The sequence below is a fragment of the Leucoraja erinacea genome, chromosome 12, assembly GCF_028641065.1.
Source record: "Leucoraja erinacea ecotype New England chromosome 12, Leri_hhj_1, whole genome shotgun sequence".
Taxonomy (NCBI): Eukaryota; Metazoa; Chordata; class Chondrichthyes; order Rajiformes; family Rajidae; genus Leucoraja; species Leucoraja erinaceus.
Genome location: NC_073388.1, coordinates 51,566,561 through 51,582,065, shown reverse-complemented (window position 1 = coordinate 51,582,065; position 15,505 = coordinate 51,566,561). Strand labels below are relative to the sequence as shown.

The window sequence follows — 15,505 nt, the reverse complement described above, 5'->3', positions numbered from 1 at the left end:
AGAGGAGAGAGGGGGGGGGGGAGAGAGAGAGGGGGGGAGAGAGGAGAGGGGAGAGTAGAGATCAGAGGAGAGGAAAGGGGTAGAGGGGGAAGAGAGAGAGAGTGTGGGGAAGAGTGGGGTGAAGAGAGGGGGGAGCCGGGGCGCGCGCACGCATGTATGCAGGCGGCACAATGGGTTGGCGGCGCGGGGACGCGCGCGGTGCAGTGAATTGGGGGGGGGGGGGGGGGACACGGGGGCGCGCACCAGCTGGTCGGGAGCGCGCATCCAGGGCACCGGGAGCAGCAGTAGCAGCGGCGGCAGCGCTGGAAACAATGGCACTGGGCTGCATCTGATGTCCAGCGGGAGGGGAGGGGAAGGGAAGGGAAGGGACGGGGCAGACATCCCTCCCTCCGCAACAGCAGCAGCAGCACAGGGAACATCTCACCAGCAAACAGACCCTCCCCTTCCACAAACTCCAGCTGGGTTTTTTTCTACCTCTCTCTCCCCTGCAATGTTCAATGTAAAAACCAAAAACCGAGGGCAATGGATTAAATAGTACCTTTGCAACAAGAGATTCACAGAGTGTTAGCCCCCTCTCTCTTCCTCTATTCCGCGTGCATTTGGCGCCGTGCAGAGGGAAAGATGTAAGAAAGGGGGGGGTGTGTGTGTGTGTGGAAGGAAAGGGGGGGGGAGGAGGTTTGGAGAAAAAGCCGTGGCTGCATCCGAGAGAGAAGGAGGGAGAAGCGCGACACCTGCACTGGGAAAAGCAGGCGAGGAAGCAGACAATCCTGGATCCTGGATCCTGGACAGTGCCATAGGCCTTGGCCCCCCCTACCCTCCACAAACTCTGCACCCCAACAATCAGTGGCAATGCTGCATTCACATCTACAGGTATGGCTGCTCTCTTCTGCTTTGCAATGTCTATGTAACTCTGTTTGACCACCTATCCCCACAACCCCAACCTCATCCCCATCCCCAACCCCAACCCTATCCCCAACCCCAACCTCATCCCCAACCCCACACCTACACCCCCACTCCCACACCCCCACTCCCACACCCCCAACCCCATCCCCAACCCCACACCCCACACACCCCCAACCCTATCCCCAACCCCACACCTACACCCCACACTCACCCCATCCCCACACCCCCAACCCCATCTCCATCCCATCCCCAACCCCATCCTCCCCCATCCCCACACCTACAACCCCAACCCCACACCCACTCCAAACCCAACCCCATCTCCATCCCCATCCCCATCCCCACACCCCCAACCCCAACCCCATCTCCATCCCCATCCGTTCCTCTCCCCTTTACTCTTCCCTTCTGCATTTAACATTGTAGCAATCTTTGTTGAAGCGAATGAATCGCAAGGTGTAACGTTCATTCAGGCCTGCGAGCGGGCGAGCGAGCGTGTGAAGATGCCAATTGTAGCATTCACAGAGTGTTTGAAACCGCACGTTAAAATGCAGCAGATTTGGCAGTCGAAAGGCTCCCGGTTTACGAGCAGCTTTCATTTGCAACTGCGGCATGTGTGTACGTTACATTTACATTAGTTGTGTGGTGAGAGTGGAAGGGGGTGGTAGAAAGGGGAGAAGAAGGGGGAAACATTGGCACATATTCCCCCCCCTGCAAATTGATGCTGTAGTGTGTAATGGAGTTTTAACGTGAGACCTGGGAATAGACAATAAATCTGCATGTGTCTGATTTATTCGGCCACTAATGAATATCAGTTTGCTAAGAAAATGTTTTCAGGAATAGGGATAACCATTCTAATTAAATTAAAAACACCCCATTGTATTTTTTGCTATCTTATTTCTATTGCTGCAGATTGGGGGAGGGGAGAACCCAAGAATGACAGGTTACTGTAGTTGCATAAAAGGTCCACAAAAAATCCTGTAAGTGTTTTTTTTAATGTATGGAAAGGCAGTCATTAATTTTAAGATCCAGGAAAGATCATAGTTGTCTGCAATTGGAGACAAAGACAAAAAATATTGCAGATTTATGAGATACCTTTTGATTTTGCATAGTCACACTAGATGTTCGAGAGTTGTTTACTATATCCTCTCGATATGCAGTAGTTTTTATCCTTAAAAAATCTTTGCGTTCAGTTGCACTAAATACTATTCTATCATTGACTTTCCTATAGTATGGATGGTGAAGTAACACTTTTCTGGAGAGGTGGAAATTCCGCATTTGTGGGGAGAGTATTTGTTTTTTCTTGGTGCCTTCTAATTAAGTCCACTGCAGTTGACAGTATTTTTGGAACAAAATAGAAAAATTAAGGAACATTTTGTGGACCAATCGTTAAAATATGGAGATGGGCGACAGATTGAATTTAATTTTAAATTTAAATTACGTAAGGTCAAAATACCTGTTGAAGATTGGCAGTTGTATCGAGTGCTTTGAATGTAAACTGAAGTGAAGTATGGTACAGTGAATATGGTGATAGCAGAGATATGCATGGGGGGGGGGGGGGGGGGGAAGAGGATGGAGGGGGAAGGGACAAGCCTCCTCACCACCCTCCCCACCTCCTCCATCCTCCTTGCTAACGATGGTTTAATGTGTAATGTATTGAAATGACGTTGAATATTTGAAATCTGTCAGATGCAAATTCCTTCCTCCAGCAGCATCTTTCATGTGAATTGTTCAATTCTATTTATACAATATGCCCCGTTGTTTGAAGTTTATTCTGCTTTTAGAAGTTCCTTAAACCATTTCTTTATTTGTGCCTTGTTGTGTGATGTGGTCCCTTGGGACTGAGTGGAACATTGAGAGTTGCGATGTGCTTGTGTAGTGGGGGCCACAACAGGGGAAGCGTGGTCGCATGGGCACAGGGAAGACAAGACACTGGAAGGTGGGATGAAGCATAAATCTGCTGTGCTGCAGACAGTGTTATTTCTATTCTGTAACAGGCGTATTTAAATGAGCAATGTGTAAAAGCTGTAGAGATTTGGAATGATCTACTCGCTAGCGTTTAGTGCTTCGCTCAATCCGCCTGGGCCTATGCGATCTCCCGGTTGCCAAACACTTTAACTCCCCTTCCCATTCCCACATTGACCTTTCTGTCCTGGGCCTCCTCCACTGTCAGGGTGAGGCCAAATATAAATTGGAGGAACAGCACCTCAAATTTTGCATGGGCAGTTTACAACCCAGCGGTATGCATTATTGATTTCTCTATCTCCAAGTAACTTTTGAATCCCCTCTCTCTCCATCCTTCTGTCACTCCTAGTCATGGTACTAGGTTCACCATCGTCCTGTTGAGTTTCACTGTCAGTATAACTTGTTATTGCCTAGCTCACAGCCAACAATGGACCATTGTGAGCTTCACCTTTCCTTAATCATCATTACTTTTTGCATATATTTCATTAATTTCTTCTATATCTCTCTATATTACCATATCTCTTGTTTTGAGAGTCCCCCCACTCACAGTCTGAAGAAGGGTTTCAACCCAAAAAAGTCACCTATTCCTTTTCTCCAGAGATGCTGCCTGACCTGCTGAGTTACTCCAGCTTGTTGTGTCTATCTTCAATTAGTTCCAGGATTGGCTTAACCGTTTATGGAATTTTGATATGAAAGTTTAATGTAAGACAACTTTTTCAATCTTACATTCCATTCCCCTCACCCCGCAATCTCTTGTGACATTCCCTCCCAGCAATGTTCACGAGTGACCTGGTCCTCTCATGCTCCTTGGGGAAGTGGTCATTCTTCAAGTGGAGCATCGAAACAATCAGTGGCATGACAGCACGTGGTGTGGTGTCCATCGACTGAAATCAAACTTTGTCCGGTGCCGAGTACCTTTTAATGCTTGTAGGATCTAGCACCATGGATGGACCACCCTTGAACAAGAGGGAGCTCATAAGCTGTTGCCTGCTTTGCCTCTGCCTTCAACCTGTGTCCTATCACAGATCGTGGGTCTGATAAGAGTACCCCTTTTTTGATGCCTTGTCAGCTTGAATTTCCATACTTTAATTTTGAGAATTACGTTTCTTAATTCACATACGTAGGACCCACTACAGATATTCGCACAATTCCAAGAGCACTAGCAAGCCTCTGCCCTCGCCATTTCTAGAAAGCACTCTTTATTGTGTAGGAAGGGACTGCAGATGCTGGTTTACTCCGAAGATAGACACAAGACGCTGAAGTAACTCAGTGGGACAGGCAGCATCACTGGAGAGAAGGAATGGGTGACGCTTCCGGTCAAGGCCCTTCTTTATTAATATTTGTATGTCATTTCTGAAAAAAATGTGGAGTAGAGAAATCAAGAAAGACTGTGTGCTTGAAGCGCGTGCTATTACCATGAGATTCCTGCTGTTTCCCTTGTGTATCTCCTGTGATCTGTGAACATGTTGTTCCTGGGGGTTGCGGGGAGATGGTGATGTGCGCGAGTGGCTTTTCGAGGTAAAGGGCAGTCCAAGCCCCTCTACCAGCTTTGAAATATTTTCAATTAAAATGTGACTCATGTGAGCCAACTGGACACAAATGTGCATAAGCTTGCTTGTAGTTTTTTATGTGGAAGTTGCACACAGCTGATTGACACCAAGTGTATTAAGCCACGCTGGCTTGGAATGAAACAACTATAAACATGTTGCTCAGGGCCAATACTAGACGAGCAGGTAGCATTCATTAATTTAGTTATCTTACTACTTTAAAAAATCTTTGCTTCGCCTCCTCCTTCTATTTTCTCTGTTAGAATATCGAAATGAGAAACTAAATTTGTCTGCTGACATCTTTTTTACAATCCACTTGACCTCGGGCCACTTAGTAAGACATGGGTGTTATTTGCTTTAAGTTTTTACGAGTTAATATTCTGTACACTGGGGAGAGAGGTGGTCTGTGGGATAGTTCTTTTGTAATGATCTGGCAAAGGCCCTCTCTCTGCGCTTGGAGATTCTACATTTAAATTAGCAATAAAATGCTGCACAAAAAGATGCCACTTTGGAAGTTTCAGAATGGCGAACACTGTATTAAAAGACAGATGATGCATCGAGCAAGGTAGCTGAGACATCGTGTACGGGACTTGTGTCTTTCTGCCTTGCTAGCTATTTCACACACGGTTGGCCTAAATGACAAATGGCTTTGAAAATGAAGTGTATACTCTGTATTCCAATGCATTCCCTACATCCCACAGAATGACTAAGTGCATGTAATTACAAGGTTTATTGGATAATGTTCCAGTGTGTGAGACCCAGGCTAATTTTCACTCTGCCTAACCAGGAGATGTCAGGGGCACTGTGACTGACTGCCGCTAGCTCAGCAGAGATTGACCCTGGGAGTCTGCGTGGCTCAGCCAGTCACTGGACAAACTCACTGACTCATCAAGTAATCATGCAGTGTTTTATTTTCCAGGATAAAGATAGCTGTGGTGGAAGAGTATATATGGGGGTTATAATTGGCTTCTTCAGAGAGACGACCTCGCTATTGGTGGGCCAAAGGAGGCCTCCTGTGCACTGTAGGACAAATTGAAAGGAAGCTGGGCCATTGTGATCTATGAGGTGATGACAGCATTGAAATGGCATTTTTGCTTTGATTTGCCCTCAATGAGGGAACTTTAAATTCTGGGTCTCCTCCTCCCTCCGCTATAGCAATCGCAATGGAAGAAGAATACACTTTGCATTCCCTGGCAACACAAACTGGCATTCCTGTGAGAATGCAAGAAGTTGTTATCCTGGATTTATTTCTAACTATCATACTTTAATGCTAACCGCATTAGCAAACTGCTTTATACGCAAAACATAACTTGATTCGCTTTTTTCACTGACCGCATTCTGATTTCCTGCAGCCCCCCGTCATCTTTTGAAAATGTCTAATTTGATAAAGTAGCATATTGTTTCACTTTTTCTAATTCTAGAATATCAAATTTACACCTGGCAAATTCATGTTAAGCCATGACCAATCTTCATTGGCAATGATTTTTCACAGCTATTGATCCAGCTTTTTATTGATAAACTTCTTCACAGAGAAGTGCAATTGTCAATGTACAGTGCCCTCCGTAATGTTTGGGCCAAAGGACCATCATTTATTTATTTGCCTCTGTACTCCACAATTTGAGATTTGTAATAGAAAAAAAAAATCACATGTGGTTGAAGTGCACATTGTCAGATTTTAATAAAGGCCATTTTTATACATTTTGGTTTCACCGTGTAGAAATTACAGCAGTGCTTATACATAGTCCCCCCATTTCAGGGCACCATAATGTTTGAGACACAGCACTGTCATGTAAATGAAAGTAGTCATGTTTAGTATTTTGTTGCATATCCTTTGCATGCAATGACTACTTGAAGTCTGCGAATCATGGACATCACCAGTTGCTGGGTGTCTTCTCTGGTGATGCTCTGCCAGGCCTGTATTGCAGCCATCTTTAGCTTACGCTTGTTTTGGGGGCTAGTTCCCTTCAGTTTTCTCTTCAGCATATAAAAGGCATGCTCAATTGGGTTCAGATTGGGTGATTGACTTGGCCACTCAAGAAATGACCATTTTTTTCGCTTTGAAAGACTCCTTTGTTGCTTTAGCACAGGAGTCGGCATCCTTGTTCTGCATAGGGGCCAGGACCCATGTCTGTGAGCGGATGGCAGGCTATTGCCATAGTGTGACACTTGGTGCTGTTTTTTGCATTAGTCTTCACGTGTTTTTCAATTAGTTTTCTGCAGTTCCTAGGTCCCTCGTGTCCCCGGGTCTGGCTGCAGCGCCCCCGTTGCCTCGCCTGCCCCGGGTCTGGCTGTAATGCCCAGGTCGCCTGCATGCCCCGGGACTGGCTGCAGTTCCCAGGTCGTGAAAACAAATTGAAAAAAATTACACTCGCAGGCTAGATGATTTCACAAATGAGGTGGAATGCTTTGGATCTTGGGCAGTTCCTTCTCTCCTCCATACTTTGCTCCTGCCATCACTCTGATATAAGTTATTCTTTGACTCAACTGTCCACAAGACCTTTTTTCCAGAACTGTGGTTGCTCTTTTAAGTACCCTATTTCTTGGCAAACTAATCTGGCCATCCTATTTTTGTGGCTAACCAGTGGTTTGCATCTTGCAGTATAGCCTCTGTATTTCTGTTCATGAAGTCTTCTACGGACAGTGGTCATTGACAAATCCACACCTGACTCCTGAAGAGTGTTTCTGGTCTGTCGGACAGGTGTTTGAGGATTTTTTCTTTATTATAGGGAGAATTCTTCTGTCATCAGCTGTGGAGGTCTTCCTTGGCCTGCCAGTCCCTTTGCGATTAGTAAGCTCACTAGTGTTCTATTTCTTCTTAATGATGTTCCAAACAGTTGATTTTGGTAACTTAAGGTTTGGCTGATGTCTCTAACAGTTTTATTCTTGTTTCTCAGTCACATAATGGCTTCTTTGACTTTCATTGGCACAACTTTAGTCCTCATGTTGATAAACAGCAATAAAAGTTTCCAAAGGTGATGGAAAGACTGGAGGAAAGATTAGGTGCTGAGAGCTCCCTTATACCTGCATTAAGGAGACAATTAAACACACCTGAGCAATTACAAACGCCTGTGAAGCCATGTGTCCCAAACATTATGGTGCCCTGAAATCGGGAGACTATGTATAAACACAGCTGTAATTTCTACATGGTAAAACCAAAATGTATAAAAATGGCCTTTAATAAAATCTGACAACGTGCACTTTAATCACGTGAATTTTTTTTTCTATAACAAATCTCAAATTGTGGAGTACAGAGGCAAATAAATACATGATGGGTCTTTGTCCCAAACATTATGTTGGGCACTGTATTTTGGTTTGTGAACTGGTGCATAGGAAGGAAGACCTTTGAGATGAATGCAAGGATCTTTATCAAGTGTTGAATTTGTGTTAATGACAGCTTCAGAATAATGAATGACCAAGAGTTTGTATAAAAATGTGTGCTGGAAAACATTGCCCAAGACAATATTGTATCTTGTACCATAAAAACAACAATGAAGGAGGCCATTGTGTCTATGTCAGCTCATAAGGGAGCAATTCCATTAGTTCCATCCCCCTCTCCTTTTTTCTGACCACACCTGCAAAGAAGGGTCTCGACCTGAAACGTCACCCATTCCTTCCCTCCAGAGATGCTGCCTGTCCTGCTGAGTTACTCCAGCATTTTGTGTCTAATGAAGAAAGCAAATGGCATGTTAGCCTTCATTGCGAGAAGATTTGAGTATGGGAGCAAGGAGGTCTTACTGTAGTTGTACAGGGCCCTGGTGAGACCACACCTGGAGTATTGTGAGCAGTTTTGGTCTCCTAATTTGAGGAAGAACATTCATGCTATTGAGGGAGTGCAGCGTGGGTTCACCAGGTTAATTCCCGGGATGGCGGAACTGTCATATGATGAAAGAATGGGGTGACTGGGCTTATAATCACAGGAATTTAGGAGGATGAGAGGATATCTTATAGAAACATATATAATTCTCAAGGGGTTGGACAGAGTAGATGAAGGAATGTTCCCGATGTTGGGGGGGTCCAGAACCAGGGTTCACAGTTTAAGAATAAGGGGTAGGCCGTTTAGGACTGAGACGAGGAAAAATCTTTTCACCTAGAGTTGCGAATTGCGAGGCTAATTCACTGGATGTTTTCAAAGACTTAGATATAGCTCTTGGGGCTAGCGGAATCAAGGCATATGGGGAGAAAGCAGGAACGGGCTACTGATTTTGGATGATCAGCCATGATCATATTGAAACATAGAAACATAGAAAATAGGTGCAGGAGTAGGCCATTCGGCCCTTGGAGCCTGCACCGCCATTCAATATGATCATGGCTGATCATCCAACTCAGTATCCTGGACCTGCCTTCTCTCCATACCTCCTGATCCCTTTAGCCACAAGGGCCACATCTAACTCCCTCTTAAATATAGCCAATGAACTGACCTCAACTACCTTCTGTGGCAGAGAATTCCAGGGATTTACCACTCTCTGTGTGAAAAATGTTTTCCACATCTCGGTCCTAAAAGATTTCCCCCTTATCCTTAAACTGTGACCCCTTGTTCTGGACTTCCCCAACATCGGAAACAATCTTCCTGCATCTAGCCTGTCCAACCCCTTAAGAATTTTGTAAGTTTCTATAAGATCCCCCTCAATCTTCTAAATTCTAGCGAGTACAAACCAAGTCTATCCAGTCTTTCTTCATATGAAAGTCCTGACATCCCAGGAATCAGTCTGGCCCGAGTGGCCTACTCCTGCACCTGTTTTCTATGTTTCTCATTCATACCTCTTATATTCCCTACATTAGCGACACTAAGGGGTAATTTACAGGAGCTAATTAATTATCAGCACGTCTTTGGGATGTGGAAGGAAACCTACGTGGTCATAAACGGATCATGCGAGCACCACATGGGCAGCATGCGAGGTCAGGATCAAACCCATCTTTCTTACAATCATGTTTCTTAAACCTGTATTTCCCAACAAATAAACTTGACTCTCATTGCAATTAAACAGCCACTCTGTCTCATAGCAACCCAGCTCAGCTGCTGAAACATTCACTCTTGCTTCTGTTAACTCTAGATGGAGTCATTCCATGCTCTTTGCTTCATGAGTAAATCATTTGCACCTGAATCACGTCAGAAAAAAAATGTTAAGATAATACCACGCTAGTCCCGGTCATTTTGAAACAGCCCAGGAAATTCTGTTCCATAATATTTTCAAATAAACAACATTGAAATTCTGAGTGAAAAATAACCACCCAATTTTGTTTTTTCAATTTGCTTCAGAATATTTTTCATATGTTGACACAGTAATTTTTCTCCATGGAACCAGTCTATTTACTAATTTCTGATCTCATGAGGCAAACCATCATGCTTTTTACTTCTCATAATGTGTGGCCTAGCTACAGTCTTGTTGTCTTGTTGTCCCGTACTCTACTACCTAATAAAAGAACACCTTTTTGTTCAGAAATAAATCCTTACAGTTTCATGGTTTATTTTCAGGTTCCAGTTAGGATTTATGTTCGACCAATAAATTTAAAACAAACCTGGACTGCTGGTACAAATACGATTGAGTGTTAAAGGCATCCGGTGGGATCATCCCTGCTTTTGTGCAGTGTGTGGGATAAGGTCAGAGTGAGTAGAGCAGAATTAGGCCATTCGGCCCATCAAGTCTGCTCCTCCATTCAATCATGGCTGATCTATCTCTCCCTCTACCCCATTCTCTCCCTCCCCACAACCTTACCCCCGTACCGAGATTCTCAAGGTAGCCTGAAATCTCCCTGCACAACAGCAAGATCAAATGAACACTCACTAAAGATGCTTAAGTACCCCAGAGGAATGCCCCATCATAGAGTTTTATTTAGTTCTGTGTGCAATTCTGATCGTTGCCAATTTGTGCCTGTCTGCAAATAATGGGAAGGTTGGCGAGGACCTTGTTTACATTGAAGAGAGGTGTGCAAACCTGTGGCTGGAAGAGGGTCCCTACTGAATGATGAATGCTGCCCAGTATTTGAGGGAAGGCCACATATTATGGGAAGGTTGGCTATAAGGAGGGTTGAACTGCCCAAAGGGTATTAGCTTGGATTGGATTTTTTCCCTGGAGCTTTGGTGCCTGGGGGAAGATTTGATGGAACTATATGGCAGGTACTATAGTGGCCTGTCAGAGGCATTTAGGTAGGCACATGGATATGCAGGAACTGGAACAATATGGATCACGTGCAGGCCGAGATTAGTTTAATTTGCCATCATGTTTGGCACAGACATTGTGGGCCCAAGTGCCCTTTTCTGTACTGTTCTATGAGAAGAATTTGAAGGATCAAGTGAGTGAGTTCCAGAAGAAATAGCCTCTGCCTGCTTGCCTTTTGAAGATGTCCATGCAGTTGGTTTAATGGTTCATAATAGAGCACCCAGCAAACAATAGCTTTCTCTGTGATTATAAATTCCTTCTTTTTTTCAAGATCTGGATTACACTATCAGGCCCATCATTTATTATCCGTCATTAATGTTAGCTGAAAAACTGATGGCGTGCTGCCTTCTTGACCCCATTCAGCCCTTTTGCTGAAGGTACTGTCTCAAAGCTGTTGCAAAGGGAGTTTGGTGTCGATAACAAAATGGTGAAGTGCCCACAGTGTCGCTCCCATGTTCATACTGTCCATCTTCATCTCACTGCAAGATGTAGTTGGCTCTGAGTATTCATTGTTTGCTGTCATTGGTAGAGGGTGTGCACACACACTCTTGTTTCGTCTGCACTACACATGACGGCTGTGGAACTGATGAAACCTGATCTGCTGGAGCTCCTGACAGGAACTAAGATGCATTTTGATAATGCTTCTTTCAACAGGGTGACTTGGTCAGTTTCCTATACATGTGTTTTTTTTTAAGAGAAATTTAACCATTGTATTTTGTTTCTTTCAATTTTAACCTACATACATTGTTATGATAGCAAAGGGATAGTCAGAGTTTGTGGTTGAGGACTCATTCACTTCGGCCCAACTTGTCCACACTGGTCAACATGTCCCAGCAACACTAGTCCCACCTGCCTGCATTTGGTCCATATCCCTCCAAACCTGTCCTAACCAGGTACCTGTCTAACTGTTTCTTAAATGTTGGGATAGTCCCTGCCTCAACTATCTCCCCTGGCAGCTTGTTCCATACACCCACCACACGTTAGACAATAGGTGCAGGAGTAGGCCACTCGGCCCTTGAAGCCAGCACACTTTGTGTGTGAAAAACTAGAAAAATGGACACAAGAAATGTAACTAAACATTTCAATGTGATGGGTACCATGCCTTGAAACAGTGTGTAAAGCTTCGAGTCATCATGCTCTCGAGTCTGCTTTTACACAGGGGCAAAGGTCTCTGATCGATTGAAAATATTGTGCTGAATTTTTGCATAAATGATGACGTCATAGGTCTTGCCACTGACTTCAAAATACTTTGAACTTAAGGCGGCAGCTGTAGAGTTGCTGCCTTACAGCGCCGGAGACCCGGGTTTGATCCTGACTACGGGTGTTTTCGGTATGGAGTTTGTATGTTCAGCCCGTGACCCTCGTGGGTTTCCTCTGGGACCTCTGGTTTCCTCTCACACTCCAAAGACATACAGGTTTGTAGGTTAATTGGCTTGGGTATAATTGTACATTACCCCTAGTCTGTGTCGGACCGCATTAGTGTGTGGGGATCGCTGGTCAGCACGGACTTGGTGGGCCGAAGGGCCTGTTTCTGCGCTGTGGAAACTCATCTAAATTAAACAATTTATTGAAATTTGTGGATGTTCTTCCAATGTTGCTGTCAGTTTAAGGGGATCCGTGGTATTTTTGTTTAGGCCCCCTTTGGTCATGGCTGACCATGGGGGTCCCCAGGGTTGGAGGACGCCTGTGCGTGACTTTGTTTAACGTGGAGAGACTGGTGCACAGACAGCCACCACACAGTCCTTGATCCAGTGGCATGGAGTACAAGATGACCAGAGACCCTTTTCTGCTGCAGCTTTCATCCGCTCCACTAAGGTCAGCCATTATCCACCACCGGTTCCACCATTGGGGTCTTGGTTGGATGGCTCTATGTCAGAGTCCTCCCCCTTGACCTTACCGCCATGGGTTACCCTACCCATAGTTCCAGACGGCATCGCTCTCAGGATCTCAGGACCGCACAAGTTTCCCCACCACGACAAGGTGACACTCCACGGAGACCCTGGTGTACAGCAACAGCAATGCCGTTAAGTTAGCTAAGCAGCTCATCTCATTGATGTTTCTGTGGGAAATCAAACAAGGTTAAAAAAAAAAAAATATTTGTAATATTTTGAACAGCATGCAGAACACAAAAATAAAGATTGGAATAGTTAGTGAGTTTAGTTAACACTAGAATATTGATATTAAAATAGAAAATGAAAGAATTTTTGATTACAAAAATAATATATCTAAAAATGCATTGTACTTTGAATGAAACAATTGATGGAATTATAATTCACATCCAGAAAAATTGGATTTTTAGTCCAGAGAGAAGGCAGGTAATAATATTGCTGAAAAACGTGATCATTCCTCATAATATTTTAGTACATCTTATAACGACAGTTCATGTCAACCTGAAATGTCCATCAGTTGAAAGAAGAGGTATCTAAGCAGACACACACCAACTTGGAGATTTACGTTCAATTCCATGCATGCATAGAATTTCCAAAGTCTCAGACAGTGTCACACGGAATTGTGGTGACAACATAGTTTTGCCGTTGTAACTGCAGCAAATTCTGAGACGTTATTACAGCCAGTGTAAAACAAATTCTGGTGTGTGGATGCATCTTAATAATTTATTGCTATACGCTTTGTTTTTAACACTTTGTCTCAAGTCCTCTGATTGGATGCCAGTTTTTTCGAAACAAATATTTTAAGCAGTTGGTTGGTTTGCCTTTTTTGTTTTGTTGGCAAATATTCTTAGGTTGCCCATTTTTGATTTGTATGTTTTAACATTAATGAATGGCGGGGGGTTTTTTCTGACTCCTCATTTGCAGCTTCCATTAATAAGGATAAAAACTTGAGAAAAACAGCTGAATTAAATTTGCACCTGCAATTTGTTCAATAGGTCAAAATATGATAGAAACATGTGCAGGACTGCCATTGCGGAGCCGTTTTTGGTTTTGTATGGGAGGAGGTTTTCTGCTTTGTAAAGTAACTTCACACATTGTTGTACGAATAGACAATTGAACTTGGCATCCAAAGTCAAAATAAACCCTGTTGCACATTCTGATTAGCCTTTTTATAACTCTATTGTGTGTGTGTATAAACTGGTTTAAAAGCAGTTGTCAAATGTAGGCATGATTTGTTCTGCTCTGCAATGACCCTAATCTCTCCTTCCCAATGTGCCACCCACTATTCGCAAAATCATGTGCATGACTCTTTTCTCTTCACAAGACTACTGCATGCATAAGAGCAACCTGAGACCCTGCAGGCTGTTGGAAAAGAGTATGTCCAAGATGGCTGGTTAGTTAGCCCTTCAGGCACACATTAGATCTTTGAATATATGGTTGCACCTACCACTCATATTTCGTTTTTTCTGCAATCAACCCATCACCACTACCCCCAGAATGCAGATACAAAAAGCTGGAGTAACTCAGCGGGACAGGCAGCATCTCTGGAGAGAAGGAATGGGTGACCCTTCTTCAGACTGGTTAGGGGTAAGGGAAACGAGGGATATAGACGATGATGTAGAGAGATAAAGAACAATGAATGAAAGATATGCAAAAAAGTAATGATGATAAAGGAAACAGGCTGTTTGTAGGGTGAAAATGAGAAGTTAGTGTGACTTCAAGTTCAAGTTGAAGTAAGTTTATTGTCATGTGTCCCTGTATAGGACAATGAAATTCTTGCTTTGCTTCAGCACACAGAACATAGTAGGCATTTACAAAACTTGGGTGGGGGGAGGGGGGGGGCGAGAGAGAGGGAGGGAATGCTGGGGCCACCGCCCCCACCTCATCACACTGCACACTTCCCACAACCCTGCAATGTTTTCCATTTCAAACATATGCCCAATTACCTTCAACAAAGTTACTGATCCTGTTTCCACTACCCACTTGATGTATTCCAGAACACAGCCAGCAACTTGATGCATGGGTTTTAACTTCTTCATGGCCAGCGACCTGATGCTCTATAAATGACCCTCCTGCCACTGGAATGGCTTCTGCTAGTTGTTTGAACATTCTGTAAAGGTTTGAGCATTATCTTTAAATGCCACCTTCCTTTCTCTGCCTTAAAACCTTCTATTCCCACAGCCCTTCTACAGAAGTAAAGTTCCACATCCCTGCATAAGAACAAGGGCAAACATGAACTTTCAACCTAAGAGCAGGGGTATGCCACTCGGCCCCTCAAGCTTGTTCCACCATGTAATAAGATGATGGCTGATGTGATTGTGACTTCCATCTACCTGCAGTAATGTTTCTCCTCCCACGCCACCCCCAACCAACCATTTTGCCCCACTACTCTGAACCCCTGCAAATCAAATATCTATATACTCTGCTTTAAAGATTGTCACACGGTGCTTCCGGTATCCTTTTGGGAAGATTCACAACCCAATTAAATAAATAATTTGGCCTCATCCCTGGCTTAAATGGCCAACCTCTTGTTTTCACACAATTACCCCTAATTGTAGATTCACACACAAAGGAACATTCTTTCCACATCCATCCCATATTGAATGTTTCAATTAATTCCCCTCTCACGCTTCAAAACTCCAACAGATACAAATAAGCCAAGCCCATCCAACCTTTCCTCATATGGCAAGTCATCCATTACAGATATTAGTCCAGTAAACCTTCTCTGAACTAATTCCAACACATTAGCATCCTTCCTTACATGCGGAGACCATTACTGTACGCAGTATTCCAGATGGATCTCATCACTGCTCTACATCATTGAAACATAACCTTCCTACTTTCTTTATTCAATCCATCTGGCAATAAAAACAGCCAGTTGGCTTTTGCAATTACTGCCCCCCCCCGTAGATTAACATTCTGCAAAGTTCGCACTAGTACCTTGATTCCTCTGTATTGCGGAGTTCTGTAGCACTGTCAATACAGCATGGAAATAGGGCCTTCAGCCCACCATGTCCATGCCAACCAAATCGGCATTCTAGGCGAGTCC

At 44.0% G+C, this 15,505-nt stretch overlaps 1 protein-coding gene across 1 annotated transcript in view; it reads left to right on the top strand.

The window, feature by feature from the left end:
- The first annotated feature begins 283 nt into the window (after window positions 1–283).
- nexmifb (neurite extension and migration factor b) overlaps window positions 284–15,505 on the top strand; it is a 341,266-nt gene continuing 326,044 nt past the window's right edge. Inside the window, exon 1 of the mRNA XM_055644134.1 lies at window positions 284–870. The gene's annotated coding sequence lies outside the window, so the exon portion shown is untranslated. The remainder of the gene's footprint in view (window positions 871–15,505) is intronic.